Genomic DNA, 21509 nt, shown 5'->3' on the forward strand with positions numbered 1-21509 from the left:
GTGCCAGAAATTAATTATGAATTGGACACGAGCAATGTGTAGCGTCCCCAAATGTCTCAGCCATTTCGTCATTGCAGTGACGAAACGGCAGAGACACTTAGCACTGCTTATATGTAAGAATGCGAAAGCATTCCTACACGCAGAGCATCCCTACAAGCAGCGCCGGAGCGCACATGGCGCTCCGGCGGTGGCATCACGCCCACCCGCTGTGCAGTCGGGGCGAACCCCGCCGACTTCCGTGACGAAGCATCTGCGTTGCTGTGCTTTTCTATGTGTTTTATTGGGAAATGGAATTCAGGTGCGTTTCGCTCAGCCAATGGGAATTTAGTTGCCGTTTTTTGCTCCTACAGACAGCGCCAGTTTTACTCCATGGGACAGTTAATGCTTTGGCATTAAAAGTATCAATGTTATATAACGTTGCTAAGGTCGAAGCTTGAACGAGTTGGAATGGCAGATTTGAATATTTAAGACATCGCAAGGGACGAGAAACCGGATGAAGAAAGACACAGACATAGCGCTGATTCACAACTAAATTGTATTCATCGAATTCGGCGGGAAGTTGATACCACGTGGGCGCCACAGTATGTGGTACCCCAGTAGACTTACGGTAGTGTATTTATTTGTTCTTCAGCAACGCACTTCGTTCGGGTAAGACTTTTCTTCGGAGAAGTACCTGCGCGAATCGTGGAAAGTAGTACAAATAACAAAAGGATGCGAGACAAGTGAAAAAGAAGAGGAAAATTGAAAATGCGCAGGAATCCGCCAACAGGAGGCGATAGTGAGCTCGTTTTCAAACAAACATCGGCGAATTCATCGAAACAGCGCCCGCTACATATACTATCGCAGTAGAAAACAGAAATAGCAGAAGAGCAGGAAGATCGAATCAACCCCCCGCTTCCCTCCCGCCCCCCCCCCCCCCTCCGCCCCCCCCCCCCCCAAAAAAAAAAAAAATCAACACAACGACAACAAACACGTCTTTTTAAAAAACACAAAGAAGTCATAAAAAATATTTCGCGCAACGCAAGGAGGGTATGGTACAAGAAAACCAATTTCCTTTATTCTTGAGAGGGCGGTTGAAGGACGGCTCACACAGGCATCACATAATCTTTCTATTTCTAACGTCTCAAAAATTGCATGTGTTAGCTGGTCACGGTTGACATTTTATAACCTAAAAATTTTATAACTTCAGAACCCAACGACATTCACGGCAATAAATGCCAAGATGACCAGATATCACTGAAGGCATATTGTAAGCAAGTCTCATCCTGCCATTAAGACAGTGGCTCGTTTGGCCTGCACAACGCTTGCCGAATTGTAAAGAGATTCGTTAAACAACCCTTTCAGCAAGAGTGACGAAATGATCACGATATTTCGGCTTGCAAGTGCTAGGATCCCTATAAAGGGATTGAAGTATCTGCACAACTTTTAGAGTTTGTAAAGGGCGGACAACAACACGTCCATATCACATCTTCCTGCGTTTCTTTTGTCATTTCAGTCACCATGTTGCCCTTTGAGTCACCACAATCAACAATTTTAAAGCGGACGATTGCGAGGAATCGCTACACAGATGCTTTACGAAAGTTTTGCTTTCACAAAATTCAACCTAGCTTCGATAACCAAATCTAACGCTTCACAGCCGCAGTATTCCCTCCACACCTGCTTATCGCTGGTTCTGAGTCTCTGCTTAAAGAAATAAAGCAATAAAGAATGGGCCAGTGACGTGCAAAAAAAAAAAACACTAAGAAGCATGGGAAAAAAAGAAAGTTCGTTGCCATTCTCGATATTAACGGTTTGTATCACTACCTCAAAACACTAGCGGACAGAAGTGATGTGGACGTGTTGTTCTCCGCTCCTGAAAAACTGTCAAGATAGTGCAGAGCCGGCAGTACCTCAGTTAGGGATGCTAGCACTTGCAAGACGAAACATCTTGATCATTTCGTCACTTCTGCTGAAAGGTTGTTTATTCACTCCCTTTGTCATGTGGCAAGCGTCGTGCGGGCCAAACGAACCGCTGTCTTAATGGCAGGCTGAAACTTGCTTACAACGCGCCTTCGGTAATATCTGGTCGTCATGGCATCTATTGCCATGAATGTCGGGGCGTGCGGAATTTCTAAGATGTAGAAGGTATAAAACGTCACCGGAAATGTTTCCACTGAATTTAACGGGGAATTTTTCTTCGCAAAATGTAGCGTGGAAATTTTTCCGCTAAATTTAGCGGGGAAATAAACGGGAATATTTTCCCGCTAATTTTCCGGTAATTTTTTTAGCCAAATTTAGCGGGAAATGTTTTCCACTACATTTAGCGGGAAAACATTTCGCTAAATTTAGCGGGTCATCTTTCCCGTTCAGTTTAGCAGGGAAACTTTTTTTCCACATTTAGCGGGTACTTTTTTCCGCTAAATTAAGCAGGAAATTTTTTCGGCTAAGTTTAGCGGGGAAATTTTTCTCATAAATTTAGCGGGGAAGTTTTTCCGCTAAATTTAGCGCGAAAATTCACCCACAATTCAACGCGCGGTGACGTCACAAGTGATGTCACTCGTCACCCTCGTAACGTCACACGTGACGTCACGTTTGACGTCATTATGGGAAACGTCCCATAATGCAACCCGCAGTTACGCCAACGCCGACGCCGATGCGGCTCAAGCCGGAAACGGGCGCCTAATAGCTGCGCTCTAAAAATGCAGAAAGCAAAAGAGAGAGCCAAAAGTAAAAAGTAGGTTTTCTCAAAGGGGTGTGTGTGGTGTTCCAAGGGTCATGTTAAAGCAGTCCCGAAGAATTTATCATTGGATCATTCTTTAATATTTTTTCTGGTCCCCTGTCCTTTGCACTGCTTTAATTTACGAATGATATTAACGTAGATACAGGACACAGCGACTCAATTTGGCGCCTTTTCTAAATTTTGATTGAGCAAGTTTTTTTTTTTCACACTTGACTTCCTAGGTTCGTCCAACAGGTAACCACTTTTCACAAAATGTGTCGTGCCTTGTACCTTAGCCACAAATATTTCCACTTCTCATTCGTGTTTTTCTACGTGAACTGAATTTTGACCTAGCACAAAAGTTGGCAAAGACCGAACAACCGCTCTCTTCGTCAATTCTTTCCGTTTAAGTTTCGTCGAAATTCAGATGTCCGCATTAACAACAATAATCCGACTAGCCTAACAAATGTTCTTAATGGAGCTCATTCGAGACTATCTATGATTATCATAATAAATATTATCCGAATCACTCTAATCTGCTTGAAACGCTCAAGTCCCCAACTCCGAACTTAGTTTGCAGGCGATTCATTAGACGACTTACGCCACGCTGCGGGAGACATGGGGTTCGACAGACTTAGCCGGGCCGGCGGGAATACCTGCCGCACGCGGAGGCTATGCATCGAACTGACAGTTACGAACGGCAACGTTAGCAGGGCGCGCTGCAGCGATTGCAGACGCGGTGAAACTGTAATGAAACGCGGAGTTTTGCAGCGGAGACGTCGCGTTAGTGAAGTCGAGTGGCGTGTGTGTTAAAGGGAAGCTGAAACACTTCTTTCATAAAATGTGAGAGAGAGGTTGATTCTAGCCTAGTTTTATCCCATTAATCTGATTATGACGTTTGTTTTCCCCGAAACGCAACTAAACGTGAGCAAACACGAGAAACCTCCGACCAGTCGTGACACCCTAAGCGGATCTTTCGGCCGTCAAGCACGTGTCGCCCGAGGGCCACGCTTGCAATCGCAAACTTGCCAGGTATATTACCCCGCAGTGGCATTAGTCCTGGCGTGTTTTAGAACGCAGCTCTTAGGTGCCCATTTCCGGCTTGAGTGTCGTCGGCGTCGCAGTCGCCGTCGGCTTAACTGCGCGTTGCATTATGGAAAACGTCCTATAATAACGTGATACGTGACGTCACGAGGGTCACGAGACGTCACGAGGGTCGCGCTCATTTTATTATGAGAAACGTCCCATGATGCAACGCGCGGGTCACTCGCGACCCCACGTTTCCCATAATGCAACGCGTGAAGGAGGGAAGGGTAAAAAGGAGAAGTAGCAGGATTGAAGGGTAAAAAGGAGGAGGAGAGATATACCCTCTTTTCCGTATCCCCCTTCCCTCCTCCTCAAGAGCTGCGCTCTAATTTGGGCATTACATGGTGTGGTAAACGTCTTTCAATTATTCTGCCCTTTTTTTAAAAAAAAAGATTCCGAGGACACCTAAGCACTTCTTTTCAGTTGTGAATGCGAAAGCATCAGTGCAATTCTTCCACTCAATTAGCAAAACGTAGCCTGGGCGGCCACGTTTCGCTACTGCCGAGGTTGCGACCGGCGGCCGAGCGCGCGCTCTCGTGAAACGGCCACAGCACCTCCTCCACCCCGCCTCCCCCCCCCCCCCCCCCCCTCCTGCAATGCCTGCCTTGAAAGCGGCGACCGAGCGCGCGCTCTCGTGAAGCGGTGGCTATCTAGGCTATCCATACTTCGTTTCACCTTAGCTCCGAGCGTGGCCGATATTACGAGCCGAAGGTCCAATGAAATAGCGAAAAAGGCGCAACGTCATGGCTCGCTCTTTGCGCTTGTTAGGACCAGCCGGCGTTGAAACTCGCACAGAGAGACGGCGAATACCGGCTGGTCCTATCAACTGCAGAGGGCACGCCATGTCCTTGTGCCTTTTTCGCTCTTTTGATTGGCACTTCGGCTCATAACATCGGCCGTGCTCGAACCTAAGCTGAAACGAAGTATAAGAGCAGTTTTTTCAGCCAAATGGAGAATAAACATTTCTTTCGCGTTTTTTTTTCGTTTTTTTTTTTTTTTTACGGTTACAGACGTTGCCGGCTTCGCTCTACGGGATAGTGAATGCTTTAGAATTAAAATAGTAAGAGTGCCCGTGAATAGCTTTGATAAGCGCTGAAGATGCGCGAGAGCGGAGATGCCGAAATCTCCTTTTGTGACGTTAGAGTCTCGGAAGGAGGGCCTTCAGCGGTACTTTGAAAACTATTTTCTGCAGCCTCCATGCACATAACTAAAAAAAAAAAAGATTTTGATATTTGTGATTTTGGAGGTAAAACAAAGACGATTTAAGTGTGCTTTTTCATTTACAAAACCGATTCGGCATCACTTTAAGGTAAACCTCCACCCTCACTTGGTGTCATTCTAGAACAAGAGTTGGCGCTGGGATTGTCATCCAGACGTACATATGAGCAGATAACGTTGTGTGTGATGCAGCTCGATAGCGTATGCATTTTGCCTTCACACTGATATCGTCATCTCTGGTCGCTGTTTTGTTTCTCCGAACACAAAGTTTTTGCAGAATGCAATCCGGTTTGTTTCCCTATCATGCAGATTAAGGATTTGATAACCGACGGCGCCGTACGCGCAAGCACGTGACGGTTTTGTTTCTGTTACTTTTTTTTTTTTTGTACTAGTAACCACTTCTCTTTTTAATGCTTCGATCTTCATCTTCAGCCCTTGTATAAAAAAAGACTCTTTTTGGCAATGATGCACCATGCTTTCTTTTTTTTTGGCTGACCAGCCTGGAAATAAATAACGTGCCCCAGCAAGGAGCGTTGACGTGTGGAATATGACAGACTACGGCAGCTTTCATGCAACGGAACACCCCCGTGACTAAGATTAAAAAAAAATTCTACAACAGCGAAAGGAAGCAGACAAAAATCGCGAAATGTCTCAATTCCCTAGCGTTGGCAATGGGATTGTAAAGAGAAAACCATTTTACGACATAGCTGTCGTTTTTTTTTTTTTTTTCTAAATTTTGGTTGTGGTGTATGACTAGTAATAAATGAAAAACTACGGAGCTTCTTGAAAAAAATGAGTTAGAAGTGAATTCTAGTGGATTTTTACCTTATGAACCCGAATACCCAAACCATTTTCTGCGCAAGTATTGTTAAACGCGAGAAAACGCGAAAGACAGTCGCTGTACGTGACGTCATCGACGGATCTTTTGGCTGCCCAAGGCTAGGGAGGCGGGGCTTCAGCCCTAATTTGAAACTGCTGTTATGGCTCTCCGGCGCGTTGCATTAAAACAAAATTGTGATATCTGTTATTCTAAAGGCCAAGTGAACGCAATTGAAGTTTTTTTTCTTCTCAAATGTAGAACCCCATCTTCCCTTAAAGTTTCTTTTTTTCATTTTTTTTATTCTACTGCCCGTTGTTTAAACTTGAAAATTACAAATTCCCAATTTTTTAATGCGTGAGCATTAAAAGGCTTCGTTTGACGTAAACCCGGCGGATCTTTCGTTTAACAATTGCGCGTGCGACGCTCCCTTTGGTTCTAAGCGCTAAAGTGACTCCGCGTAAGCCTCTCCCTCTCTCCCCGGCGCCGAAAAAGCCAACGCTGGACACAGACTGGAGACGATTGCTGCGTGAGCGCTCGGCTTGCAGTCACGTTTGAGCCGAACATTGACGCAATCGTCGTGTCCAATGTATGCCCAGCGTTGGTCCTCTTTGATTTAGACATCTCATTCGGCATTTCGGCTTTGTTATCCAGGAGGTGCTGCGCCGCGGCACGATGGAATGCGGTCGTGCTCAGTTGCCTCTGGCGTCGCCGGTTGTTCTTCACTCTGGTTTTCCGTAGTTGCGTTGCATGGGTTGTGATGTGTGTGAGTAGTTAAAACGATGGATGGCGGAAGAATTGCAGGAAGATCTATTGGTGGATTTTTTGGGAAATCCGTTAGCACAACCCGTGGGAAACGCGACACAAGTCCCTTTTTGGGAAACTATAATACTAAGCCCGTAACGAGGCCAAAAAGTGGCAGCGACAAATAGAGGAAGCAAAAAAAAGTGAGGTGGAGAGCGTTTGCGTTTAGAAAAGGGGGATGTGTGTGGCGTTTCCAAGGTTCATGTTAGCGCATTCACGAAGAATCTACCAATAAACCTCCTGGTAACTTTTTAATCTTTAGTATTTACATTAATGATTAAAACGAAAAGGCTTTTTTCTGATTGTCTTGTCGGGCACCTGGTAATTGAGCTCCCAGCTGTTTTTCTTTTTCAGCACTGACAATTCGGGAACACCAATCACCATGTAGGTTTTTGAGTATAATTTTGTGGTTCAAATAATCTCCTGAATAGCTCTCAGTAATCCGTTTCAGCGAAAGGAAGGGTACTTTCATAGCTATATTTGTTTGTTTCTGCACTTTTTGTTTGGTAGGTGAATTAAATGGCCTGCTCTGCCGTCGCATGCGTTACACATAACAAATAAAAAAGGAAAGATCACAAAATAACCCAGGAGAATAATACATTAGCAGTGATTTGAATAATTGTACGCGACTCGTAAAACAAGGTGCTGGATTAAAAATTAGTTTTACAGTTAACCATTGAACAAAGATTAAGTCGTTTAGCTGGTGTATGCATTCGTATTTCTGTGGACCATCCAGGGGTTCGTACATACACAAACAGCACGTAAAAATAGATGGCGCCGTTAGAAAAAACTAGCTTTCAGATTTTGCGCAACCACTGCAGAGGTGCGCGGTACCAGTTTTCTGTGTTACGCTAGCTTTCAGCGTAGCGAATGTCAAGGAAGTGTAGTCAAAGTTGTGGAAGGTACTGACGGAACATGTTGTGTGTTGTCTCTACTTCTACTGCACAGGAGTGAGGGCGGACAGGCTAAAACTTCGCAGACAACTTCTGAAAGAGGCGCCTCTGCCCCTTTAATTTTGGTGACGCAGATGGCTCAAATAAAACGGAAAAAAAAGGTGCTGGTAGCCGTGTTGTACATTCCTGGCGAAGACAAACTATAAATGTATTTAGGCTTTTTTTTTTTTGGCAGCGCGATGATGACCTCACAAACTTGCGAGAGTCGCAGATGCCAACGCTCGGTCGGCCACCTTCCTACCGAGGCGAACGTCGCAATCTTGATAGTGTTTGTGACATGTCACGCGCAGCACTTGACCAATCGCCACGGGTGACAAACTCGCTGATCAGTGAGCTGATGTAGGTGTTAAGGCTGTTTCATGCAGCACCGTCCTATTCTGTTTTCTTACGTTACGTATGAGAAATCGAAACATTCATGCCTCAATGTCACGTGCCAAGCTTTCTCCTTGAACTGGCAGCCACGCTTAATATAAAGTACAAGTGTACCGCGGCATTGTACGTAAAATTTCGTAACGTAACGTAACGTAAGAAAGCGGGGCTGGTGAACCAGCCTTTAGCCCCAGATTTCTATTGAACCGCGACAACAACGACGTAAAACGCCGAGGCTCGCCATTTGCGGGTCTGTTATAACCCGACGTTGATCTCAGCGAAAGCACCGTAGCGCAGAACGCGCGCGGTTCATTGGCCGGCGAGTCGGAACTCGATATCTACGACCAATCAGTATCTGTGTACGCAGCGCTCCACCGCGTTCGCTACGCCCAACGTCGGTGGATAAGAGAGCTTTTTTTCATCAATAACAGTGAGAGCATGGAAGCAAAAAAGGCACTGCCAGACGCTTGCCGCTTCAGAAGCGAAAGCAAGTTCTACAGATCTCGGGATGTAAGACGCTTCGTTTATGTAATATAAAAAACCCATGAAGTTTTGAAATTTTGGAAACTATGTTTGTCTTCCTTTGAGGAAGGCAGCGTAATAATTTAAGAGAAGTTATGCTGGAAGAATTTAGAGTAGAGCACTGCACGGTCCCGCGCTAACCCGGAAGCCTGAACTCTGACCGACCCGCGGGCCCGGCCCGGCCCGGGACGCGAAGCGAATGTTTCTTTCGGGCCCGGGCCGGGCTCGGGATTGTGACAACATAATTTCAGTCTAAGCCAACCTGCCGAGCAGGGGCCAGCCAAGCTAACCAATCCGAGTCGGGCGTTTAAGCGTTTTAAAATACTAAAGACACTACTTGGCATTTTTATATCGCCCCTGTAAGGTTGGTGAGGATAACTAAATCAAGATCACGTCTACAAAACTGCCGGTTCAAATCAAGCTAGTGCTCAAATAAAAAAAAATAAAAAAAATATTCTCTGGCCCGAGCCGAGCTTGGGCTCACAATTTATGTACCTATTGCGCCCGGGCCGGGCTCGGGCTGTGTACTCACCGGGCCGGGCCAGCTGCGTCTCTATATTCCGTCCTGTGCAGTGCTCTAGTGTAGAGTTTGCTGCAAGCTGCTCTTTCTAGCCTTTGGTTACCAGGGCAACCATCCGGGAATGCAAAAGTATCCGATCATTGAGAGGCTTTCAACACTTGGACAAAAGTATTCAAATTTACCGCCAGCCAAACGATGGTCAGGTCAAAAAAAAAAGATGTTAAAAAAAAAAACTTTTTTTTTCGCAAAAAAGGTTATTTTTCTCTTATTAACAAGGTCTTAACAATTCTACTCAAAGGCCAAGGTTTCGGTCAAAATATACATCCGTCGGCCAAATAGGGACTCATTTAGGAGAGAGTGATGAGGCTCCGTTCACCGAAATGACATTTTTTATATTCTCGGAACGCGATATAATGGTACAGTAGCCTATTCTGCAAAGCAATTTTTAGCCTATGTTCGCGTGTTTCTTTTTTTTTTTTTTTTCGCAGGTGCCGGTATTTTGTGAGGAGGCCGGAGACAATTTGCCGCTTAATTGCCTGAACCGTTAGAGTAATATTGGTTTTTTGCGAAAATGGCGGCTCTATGATTTACAGAAAGTGCTCTAAGTATGGAATTAAATGGTATTTGTAAATGCTCATAGTTGTCATGCTTGGAAATTTAAATAAAATCAGATTGATTTGCATACCGAACAAGGGGGTTTTAAGTCGTTACTGATTAGTTTAAGGAGCGGAATATCTTCACCTTGATCTCGAACTTTTACTTTCTTTAATGCGTAACACTGTCAAGCTAAACCTGTCGTTGAGCAATGTAAAATACACATTCTCTAGGAAGAAGAAATACGCCTGGGCTTTCTTGATTCTCCAAACACTTGCTCATCGCTTCAGTATGTTGGGATGAAAGTAATATTCGTCCGGCATCACTGGCATGGAGAAGAGAAAAGCATTACAATCCTTACCAGCGTTTGTCATTCTTCTGCGGAATTATCTTTCTTTCATGGAACATTCGTAATGGTTTTCGAACTTGTATTCACCCACATTCTCATTCGTCGTTTTGTTGTTTGTTCTAAGCATAAATATGCAACAAGCCCGCGTTTTCGAACACACGAACACACACACACACACACACACACGCACACACACACACACGCACACACACACACACACGCGCGCACGCACGCACGCACGCACACACATCATGAAACAGGTAATGTCTTACTTATCTAATAAATAGTTTGATTCGGTTCTTTAAAAAAGATATTGAATTGCAACACCGTACAGAGCGTTTCTTTTTTTGTTTCCTTTCGGCTTCTCAGTGAGCGGGTTCCTGGTCCGCGAAGAAATGCTTTCCCTCACTACGGGTCGCAATATGGCAAAGCACCCTTCCGGGGTGATGGGTCGGTTGGACTGACCACGTGCGAAATTAGTGTCTTGATGAACAGAACTGTTTAATGTGATTCTCTTAGGAGAGCTTCAATTTGTTTGACCAATTCTGGAGATTAAATTTCTTTACGCGTAAGGGTAGAATAAGTTTACCATTGAGGGGGAAGATCAGTTTCTCAACTAGTCATCCAAATTCGTGCGGATTCCTCCTTGGCCATTTAGTCATCCCACCTTCAAATTAACGGATTATTAATAAATAAATCAACAAATCAATAAATCAATTAACTAGTTAATGAATGAATTATTCGAGCAATCAATCACCCGATTTTTAAATTGGGGAAATATTAGGAGTGAATCAAGCAATCAATCAAGTCACGGTTATTTAGCCCCCAGCAGCTAGCTCCTGGTGCGCTTAAGAGTACGCATTAAAGCAGCAGCGCGAGCTCACAGTAGCAACACCGCTCTAGGCGGTAGCCTGCGTTAACATTATGATCACACACACTATTAATCCACTTCCTTTTCCTTTTTTTTTTTTTTAAAGGATATTCTCCTGTTTTGTTTTCTAACTCACGCGCTAGGCACTCTGCCATCCGGTCTGATAGAGTTTCGGCATGCCCCGCAGCCACGTACTCGACACACTGTATTCCATTGAGCAGAATGAGATAAAAACGGACGCGATGACATTCCCTAATCTAGCGTGTCCCGTTCGATCTTCTCCAGCGCCCCGAGAAGAGTGATGCTTCGAAAGTTCCGCCTCTACGCCTCCATTCGGGATATTGGGACGGGTGCCACGCAGTCGAAGCCTTTTCAATGCCCGCCTTGGGAACGTGCTCAAGGCGCTGCATTGAAGACGTTCGTGTGCGTGAGTCTCCCCCTGTGCCCGCTCCTTCTTCTTCGGTCCCCATTTACATCTGATTTGAATTTATATCCAGTGAGCTTCCTCGTGCCGAGTCGACTCGAAGATACGAAGACGGGTTTGAACTTTTGTTGTTGCTGCGGCTGCCTCCGCAAGTATTGTTTGCTGAATAAACTGCTCTAATTCTCTCTGACACTCCGATTAAGTCCGGTGTAAGGAACTAAGTTTGTATTTTTTACAATGTGACTGCATTTGAATGAGCTGATTTCTTTTAAACTCCGATTTTTAATCATCTTCTTGAGGCGTCCAACTTTTCCTTCATATGGAAAAAAAGTCGCGCTCTCAATGCATAAAATAGTCCTGTACAGTTTTGAAACAATACATTACGCTTTAAGTGTACTTTCTGGGATCTGGAATATACAATAATAATCTTGAGTACACTACATATTGTTTGTGTGTACGTTGCGGTAGTGGAACGTTTCTGCAGCTGCTCACGCAACCCAGCCATCTAAGAATGCAAACTCAAAATATATGATTGATGTTTTATTAGTAATCTTCGGATACTCGAAACACCATCTTTGTTTTCATTCTTAGCATAAATTTTTATTTTTATTCGTTTAATCTTTGTCCCTGATTGTCTTTCACGTACTTTCGCTTTCCGCTGCTCACCAAGTAGCCCAGGTTTTAGCACGAAAAGGAAGTTTTTTGTAAAGCAGTTTAGTTCAGCTAAACCTCAAAGAAGTCAAGGTAAAAATATATATATATTATTTGGCGAGAGCTTGGGTATTTAACCCCAAATTTCCAAGCGAGTTCCAGAGTTAGGCTTCACTGCCTAGATGTCCAGTCGTCGCCTGACTTGCCGATGATGTGGTAGCTTGACTGGCCCTAGATGAACGCATTATTTCGAGTCGTCGGAGCTCTTAGTATACGCGCAGACTTTAGCGACTATTTTGCCATGTCTTTTTTTAGAGCGCAGCTTTTAGTTGCCCGTGTCCGGCAGCAGAAAAATTTCCCCGCTATCAGCAGAAAAATTGCCAAGCTATATATAGCGGAAAAAAATCAACGCTAAATTTAGTGCAAAAATATTTCTGCGCAAATTTAGCTAAAAAACTTCCCCGCTAAATTAAGCAGAAAGATGTCCTCGCTAAACATAGCGGAACAAATTTTCAAGCTAAATTTAGCACTCAAATTTACCCGCTAAATTTAACGAAAACATTTCCCGCTAAGTTTAGCGGGACAAATTTACCGCTAAATTTAGCGGAAAACATTCCGCACCAAATTTAGCAAACAAATCTTCCAGTTAAATTTAGTGAAAATAATTCCCCGCTAAGTTTACCGGGGAATATTTTCGCTATATTTAGCGGAAAATTTGGCGAAAATTTCCTGCTAAATGGGAAGAGAGCAGGAGAGGAGGATGGGAGGGGGAGGAGAGGCATACCCTCCCCTCCGTACCTTCGCCTCCTCCTCAAGAACTGCGTCGTACTTCGGCAATGCAGTGAATTGTAAACATCTTCATTTGTCTCCATCATAGTCTTTCTTTTTCGCTTTCCCACATTTTTCAAATATGTGCCTCTCTCAAATTAGATGCTCGCTTCACTTATCTTCTTCACGAGACAATGCGGAGGAGTTTCGAAGGGCTGTAGACGAAGTTGTCTCAAAATATTTTTTTTCTTGTCACCTGGACAGTTTCGGAAGAGAGTTCAACAATTTTCACAAATCGCTGGATCATCCCTAAGCTATGTCCTTCGCGCCTATCGTGTATGTTTCCCTTTTCTCACGACACTTTATGTCTAATGAGTGACCAAGCGTTTCGAAGATTGTTTTTTGAAAGAGACCACCCTTAAACATTTATTTTAAACAAGCTCTCGCGCGTGCGAGCTTCTTTTTTTTTTTTTGAGTTGCATAAAGGAAACGTAGAAACTGCACGTTTACGCGCCAACTATTTACGCCTGAGGGCCATAATTATAAGCAACTGAGAACAAAGAAGATTGACGGTAACGTAACTTCGACACGCCCAAACCTTCATGCCTGCGCGGACTGTACTATCGGGGAAAAATGAAATGCGAACAGAGGAGCGCGTGGCTCGCGGTACAGACTGCGCCGCCTGGAAGTGAACCTAGGGGCGAGGGTGCGTGGCCTACTTCGATGTGTTCACGCCCCTCGATTGGCGCTCCCCCAGCTTCGGCAGTGCGCCTCTGAGGGCGCTGAAAGCTGTCACCGCTGTCTTTGCCTGCTCGGCGAGTGCGGCGAGCTTCTTTGCACCGCACGCGCTGAGCCAGCAAAGATAGCGGTGATAGCTTTCAGCGCACTAAGAGGCGCACTGCTGAAGCTTGGGGAGCGCAGTGGGAGGGACGTGAACACGTCGCAGTAGGCCACGCACCCTCGCTCCTAGGCTCACTTCCAGGCGGCGCAGCCTGTACCGCGAGCCACGCGCTCCTCTGTTCGCATTTCATTTTTCCCCGATAGTACCTGTGTAAAGTCCGCGCAGTAACGTTCTACGATAATAATATTCGTGTCCGTAGGACTTTGATAATAGACTTGAAAGTGCTCCAACAGCAGCTCCCAAAAATTTGAGAAGACCTTAGCCGATGTAACTTTGTTGTGATCCAATTCAGCCTCCTACAGGCAGAAGCTTCACAAGGATTTGAAACTCTCCAGCGCCAAATTCAAAGCAATCCACTTCAATGATCTATGCCACCTCCTTACCAACATTCGTGATGATGAACCTAAGGCGGACCCATTTAAGGCCGTTCACAAGTTTGTCGTGGACTTTACAGCCCTATGCGGAGGGCAAGTTCGTCCGCTTCGTGCGCAGGGGCTGCGGTGACGTCAGAAGGCCGATCTCTGATTGGCTCGATCGGAGAAATAGCGGGTCGCTGCGACCCACTATCTGAGCGTCGTCTGCTCCTTTGCAACGTCGTCCGCTGTGTTACCTTTACGAGCGAGCTCGACTTGGTCTCTCATAGAGGGCAGACGAAATAACTCGAGCGGTACGATGTGTTTTTGTCTAACAACTAGCAAACACGTATCAAGAAGCGAGCGAGCGAGCGAAGAATAGTACCTCGCGTTCGATGAGTTGTTCAAAGATAATCAGCTAGAGACAGCCAATGTTGTGACTAGAAATAAACAAATGCGGTTGTCGCGATCTCTACTGTGAGCACATCATGACGCAAAAGTGCTCGATCGCTGCTTGTTATCAAATGTTCTCGCGCGACTAAAGGGCTATTGTCAATTAGCGTATTCGGGTATGTGTGTTTGGCATACGTCTAAGTGGTAAACGTTTGAAAATCTGTGCTAATCAGTGGTAGAGAATCCCAGCAAGATCGATCGAGCTACCCGAGCGGCGTCGGGCGTATCGCGGAAGTTATGTCGTAGACTCGTTGACACCAAGAAGTAATTATTGTTTTTATTTTTGGCGAAATTTTAGGGAAGTTTATTTTCTATGCCCTGTTATTTAAACAGACGAACACTTGCTCGGAGGTAGTCCGATGGACTTCAATTAGCCCTCTGTATTTGCTCAAGCTACTTATTTCTAAACTAATTGTCTTAACAGACAGGGATAAAAACATGCGGCCTCCTTCAGTGTAGCGCGCGTGCGGCCCCGGACATCTAAGGGCATCACAGACCTGTTATTGCTCTGTTTCGTGCGGCTAGGAGGCGCTTGCCCCTTCAAGGAGTGGGCAAGGTGCAGAGAACCACGCACTTTTTTAAAAGGCTAGAGTCTCGTTCGTTACCGGAAATAACCAGACAAATCACTCCACCAACTCAGAACGGACATGCACCCCCATCCACCGAATTAAGAAAAGTTCTCAATCTGTCAATCCTCCCAGAAATATAAAATGCGACACACCGTCGTGAATGCGCCCACCACACCCGAAGACGCAGCAAGTTTTCATTTCCCTTGGTAACATTACCCCTTGGACAGCGCCTGATCGGAGCCGACCTCTGAATCTCAAAGGACAAAAGCGGAACGTTCTTTGCTCTTTTTTTTAACTAGCAGCCACGCGAAGGACTCACGGCAACAGCCACAGCCACTATAAGCACGTTCGCCACTGCCGGCACCGAAATGTTTACATCCGCGACCCTCCCCCCCCCCCCCCCCCCCCTTCTCGAGGAGGCGGAGCTTAGTGTAATCTCCTCTCCCACCTTCACACCTTCTTCCCCATGTGCAGAAGACCGAAATGCGCCCACTTGCAAGGCGCATTAAATTCGTCTCGAGAGCTGCGCGGTAAGTTCAGTCTAGTATGCCAGACTTTGTACATGAAGATAAGTCTTTTTCGAGTGTGAATCCTTCTCGGTGGTGTTCTTTACATCAATTCCTCGTAGGTATCCTAGACTACTGACGTTACATTTTTCTATATCTGAGGAGCGACGATGCTAAAGGCTAGAAATATGAGAAGTTGAAAGCTCTTGTTTCCTCACCTGACCTCTGCACCATTTACTGATGAAACTGAAGTTTCTTAGGACAACTGTTTATGTTGCGATGTCAATCAATAAGGAACTTGAAGCGGAAAGAACCCTGGTGTACGAGGTGTACCCGATCTTAGGGATTCGTTTATGTGTGCTGCTCAGAAAGCGACGCGACCCATCCCGCATAAGATTTACACCTGATGTCGCAAGCCTGCAAGACGTCCTTGATGAAGGTGACGGCTCCAGAACTGTTGCAGACCTTCATGAATACCACGCGGCTGTTGCTAGAGAGTGGTCCCAAACGGTTGAGAGGAACCTTGCCGATGGATTGAAGTGCAAAAGGGAGTCGTTTTGGTACCAACGAGCAATTCGTAAATCCAATCGTGAAACTTGATCTTCCCGTCTAATCAAAAACTATGAACAGATTTTCAAGTTTAGTTTCTCAAGACGGACATGTAGCAGCTCGCTGAAGATTTTGTGAACAGTCAGAACTATGTAATGGCTAACATTGTTGATCCCATGTCGTTCTAGAGACTTCATGCTGTGCAACGGCCAGCCCTCACGCGCTGCGAGGTGAGACTTCTAACGTTGCCCGTTTCTAGCGCTAATGTCGAAAGAGCCTTTTCCATGTTAAGGGTCGTTAATCAGAAAACAACGCACTGCCACCAGCGACGCAAACTTGGTTAAGTTTCCTTGTATTTATTACATCAAGCCGTAAGGCTCTTTTAAGTGTGCTTGTGTTGAAGTCTGCGGCTGAATAAAATGGCGTTCCCCTTTTGGCGCGTTTTTTCTGGCTATTCTTCCTCTTTATCTAGAGCCTTCGGCAACTGGAAATACAGAATGTGTATTCTTTGTTTACTCTTCCGTTAGTTTAGAAAGGGTGAAATTCGAATTTCGAACATTTGGGGTTTCATCCGAGCTAAATTTCGATAGACACCAATTTCGCTGTTTAATTTCGCGATAAAATTAAACAGCGAAATACGCCCGCCGAATTTTATCAATAAGAGACACTGAAAACGCCGAACCCTATTTATGATGCACCGCATTAAAGGCTACGAGCCCGTGCTTCTCGTTCTAATGGTGAGTTCCACTTGTAGAGCCGGAGCACTTTCCAAAATCCGCGAGAAAGGCGAAATTCCGCTCCGTGGGACCCGCTTCGAATCGACAAGGGGAAGATAAACTTGCTGATTTGGAGCGATCTCCCCCACAACCCTCTCCACCGCTTCTTCCTGCGCCGTTCAAATTGACCGCTGCTCGAACTTGACGAGTCCACCACGCCAGCCGACTGATCTTTCCCACGACCAGTGACAACTGTCACTGCTAAGCTGCAGAAGTAACACGCGAGACAGGCCGGGCGAAATTACACGTACCACGGCACCAATGTCACGAGTAACGAAGACGTCCGCGTTTGGCACCATCACATACCTTTCGGCCGCCTCGAAGCGGCGGGGCACGGGCAGCGATTGCCAGAAGTGGAGTTCAGATTCCTGGTACGGCTTTAATAAACACAGAGGTAACAAACCATCACTTGTAAGGTCGTTGCCTAATCTCTTCTTGCTTTATTGCACTGGAAAACGCCGGCGGAATGCAGTGTAAAAAGGTAGACAATCATTGGCTCCAGAATGAACAGGCCTAACCTTGCGTCTGCCTCCGGCTTTTTTGTCATTCTTTTTCTTGTTTTTCCTCTCACTATAACAGATGTCAGCGCTTACGATTTACCACGCTCCACAGTCCCAGCTTTGTATTCCTGATCTACGTGAGGTAGAAGCGTTCGAGCCGTCACAATCCCGCGTAATCAACCGACGCACCCGAACAGATCCAACTCGACGACCAGACCGGCCCGCCGACCTCTCCAACCTCGCCGCCCATGCGCACTGCCGATTTAGAAGGAAATCACGTGAACTTCCGGAAAGATCTGTGAAATCCCGCAGAACAAGTTCGGCGGGTTTGAGGCGCTCTGTGGAGCGGGCGCTGCCAGAGATCTACGAGCGGAAGATGACCAACTCGAGCCAGATCTGCGAGCGAAATATGCGCGCTCCAAATGGAGCGCTTTTGGAGCGCTCGAGATATCTGTGAGTGGAATTCCCCATAAGGCATATCTCGGCGGCACAACGTCTCGTGCACTTAGGGCCGCTGCCTGTGCTATGAGCTCGCGCTTCTCGCCTTCGCTGCGGTACAACATAAGGTGAAACGGTGTATAACGGCCGTTGACGTAAACTTTAGAGCCAATTTCGCGGAGGAAAGCGCGAATTAGGGAACTTGTGAGCCCCAGTATGACCAGCAGAGGCCTTGAAAGTTTGTATGGTTTGCTTTATTTCCTAGTATAACGCCAATATTATATATTCAAGTTCAATTTTATTTTGTTAGAAGGTTGTACTCGAAATTACTCTGAGCGTTTTTCTTTAGGATTATATGATGTCGCAGAAATTTACTTAAAAAGATATTGTCGAGCGTGCGTTAAGGGGGATCGGTGGCCGGTGGTCTAGAGCACACCAGCTGGGAGCACATGGAGCGAAAGCTCGTGCTGCAAAACCCAGGGATCCTGGGTTCATTCCTCGCCCCTGCTCGTTTCGATCTGAATGAGCATCGTACCGGCGTGCGGTCGTGTACCACTACTGCGTGGTGCACGTCAAAGACCCTAGGTTAGCGGTTGTGCCGCACTGGCTAATTGCTCATCTACAGCTGAAACACCAGACGGCTACGGAGGCAGACGAACTTCCGGCTGTATAAACATACACACAACAATTTGCTTTTGCCTTGCGTGTGTTAAAGCAAAAGCAACGACGTAATATATAGCCAAGTAGTTTTGTTAGATTCAAAATACTGTAGCCAACATATCTCAACATACGAGGATATAATATGGTTCTTTAAAATGGCCACCGTTAGACCTTTCACGACTGGCAGCTGACGTTTTTTTTTCCCCAATCTAGACTGGTAAAAAAAGAGCAACGTTTGGGCATAGTTCATATGCTCGTAGAAGTATTTTTTACGTTTCATTTTCGAAAAACAAATCATATTTTTGGTCGTGCAGGTTTTAGAAAATAAAAGAATAAGTAAAGCTAGATAGATTCACATATTTAAATTTACCAAATGAAGAGACAAAATAGCTATGCACCACGAGAAGTTGAACTTTTCTTCCAGTGTTATTACTAGAAGAAAGACAGCCTAAAACCAGTGTATTTTCCTGTCAACGAACATAAAAGTCGTGCGCAAAGGCTACTTTTGACAGAGTATGGCCATCAATCACGTGGTCATAGTGTCGAAACTTCAAAGTTCTCTTAATCTGTTTCACTCAAACTTTTGGAAGCGTGGCTTGTGTGTTCACACGACGGGGAAAACATCTCTGAAAACGCGGACTAAGAAGAAGAGCAAACACGACAATATAGCATTGTCTTGTCACGTGCGTTCTTATTAGTAGTCCGCGTTTTTTTAGCTTGTTTTTCTATCATCTCTAACGTCAACCAACTGGCCCAGTTCACGACCTTAAAACAACTTGTGGGTATCTTGAAGGCGCATTTTTTTTGTATATTTTCTTTTGACATCGCCTGCGACCGTTTCTTTCTGTCTTTTTTTTTTTTACAACGGGTGTCGTCAGACATTTTCCATCCCGTGACTTCCAGGACTGAAAACACTGCACTACCGGCGTGGACGCATATCTTAAAAAGATCTAAATCGTTCGGTGCCTTCCACTCTTTCCTGTCCGCGCAAACTGACCGATCCTATTCACACGGGTTTTATGGCCTTTGTGGCTCCTTTTACCCCATACTACATGGTCCGTGCACAGTCCTTGCTGCTTCTTTCTTTTTGACTAAAAAAGAATTAGTGTATCTGCTTCTATAATGTTTTTACTTACACCTTCTAAGAAGCTAAAGTGTCTTAAAAAAGTTTTTTTTCAAGACACTTTAGTTTAAACTCCTGCGAGCTTAAAACTCGAAAGAGTTTCATCTGACGTGTTCAACTATGCCTTCAGTGATTGTACGAGAACTTGGAGGAAATCGTTTGAGACGGAAAAACATCGAAGGACATCGGAAAACATTATTTCGAAAGAAAGTAGGCCTTATTCCACCGGTGGGTATGTTTAAAATGAATTAAAACTTTTCTCGGAATCAGTTTAAGGTAACATTTTAAGCCGGGGTAACATTGCTCATACATCCTACAAAAGACAATGGACAAACATGAATCACCGCAATATCCATGATTCGAATGCCACGTTTCAAGTTTCTACGTGAAGTTTTCATGCGGCATTCGAAGCACGGATCTCACGGTTAATCAGTTTCGGATATGTATGCAGACTGTCTTTTGCATAATGTATAAGCAGTGTGACCTCAACTTTACTTGAAAGGAGTTGACCAGCGACGTTGCCCTGTGCCAAAAGATGAGTTTTTTGGGTTTTTTTGTTTTTTTTGGTACCGCAGAATATTGCTTGGTAAAGAGTCTAGTCAAATACTATATGTCCACAAATAACCACGGGAGCAACATTGCAGCTTGTTTTGTGACGTCCACAATTGCGCTCGGAGGATAGAAACTCCTGCCAGGGGTTACAAAATATTTTTGCGCGATGTCCTGACAACTAACATGCAGGCATCAAAATTAGGATGCGTTTATTTCAACGAGCTTCATTTAATTTCGTTTATGTATTTGATAAAACAAAATTCACATCGCCGCTCAATTATGGCTGGTAAGCACAGTTGTGAAGAATTGAAAGCGTTTAACTCTGCAGTATTTAGTTTTTCAAGATAGTTACTTATCTTGACATACTCTCACAGCGTTTATTAATTTTAGTTTTTTATTTGCAAACTAAAAGAAATGTTTTATCTCTTCTGTGCGGCTATTATTTATGGTCAAACGTTTATCTCGCAAAAATACAGCGTTTAAAGAAACAAAGATTATATTCTCTTGGAGATGATTGTTCACAGTATTCCGCCGCACCCCAAGATTAACCGCAGCGGACGCTACAAGCCATCCCAGCGAATCTTGCGCTGTGGACTTATGATCACGTGACCACGCGTCCCACGGGTTACTGCGCTACACCCCAAGGTCACATGAAACTCACACGGCACCTGACTGGCTTATACGGCTCTTAGCGTCCACAGCGGTTCATTGTAAAGTGAAAAAAGAATATAAGTAAAGGCAGTGTATGGGATAATGTGTTTATGCTCTCTTTTGGTTCACTGCAATCCTACGCGACATTTCTATCAACCCTATCCATACAACATGCTAACAAATAAGCTCCATTGTGGCTTTTTCGGGGGAACAGACACCGGATAAATGGCCTTCATAACTACTCTAAGTGTAGTACGAAAATTAAAGGTAAAAGGTTCAAAGCCTAAAAGCGCAACGCCCCGTCAAATAGCGTCTTTTAAGAACCTGCTGCTACGTCGCAAAACGTATTCATTCAATGTTTACCTTCCTAGCCCAACATAAAAGGCCTGCGGTAATTGCATTTTTACCTCGGTACCGTATTGCAGCGCTCTAGTCTTCGCCTCTTCAAGAATGATGGCAGCCGAGCTTCAGTGTCCATAGTTCGTACTACGGGAGGTTGTTTGACAAGCGTCGACGAGGTTCAAAGGAAGAATTTCTCAATATCGACTCTGCTTCTGTGCGACTTTAAAGATTCGCGACATCCGTGTTTCTTCATCTCGACAAACGTTTGCTCGATGTCCATGGGACTCGCAGATACGATTGAATCAGGCAGCTAGAGATGTTATGTTTGACTTCTGTTTTGACTTTAGTAATATAACGAAGTTTATCAGCAAATAGAACGTTGTCTGATCGAACTCTTTCTTCTAACTCTAAAGCAGTCATACGGGGTTCTTTCAATCCTTTATTCATTTTCTCATTTCAGGACTTTTAGCTGTCGTAATATTAGCAGCCGCT

This window comes from Ixodes scapularis, unplaced genomic scaffold (assembly GCF_016920785.2).
Source record: "Ixodes scapularis isolate PalLabHiFi unplaced genomic scaffold, ASM1692078v2 PGA_scaffold7__128_contigs__length_106722199, whole genome shotgun sequence".
NCBI lineage: Eukaryota > Metazoa > Arthropoda > Arachnida > Ixodida > Ixodidae > Ixodes > Ixodes scapularis.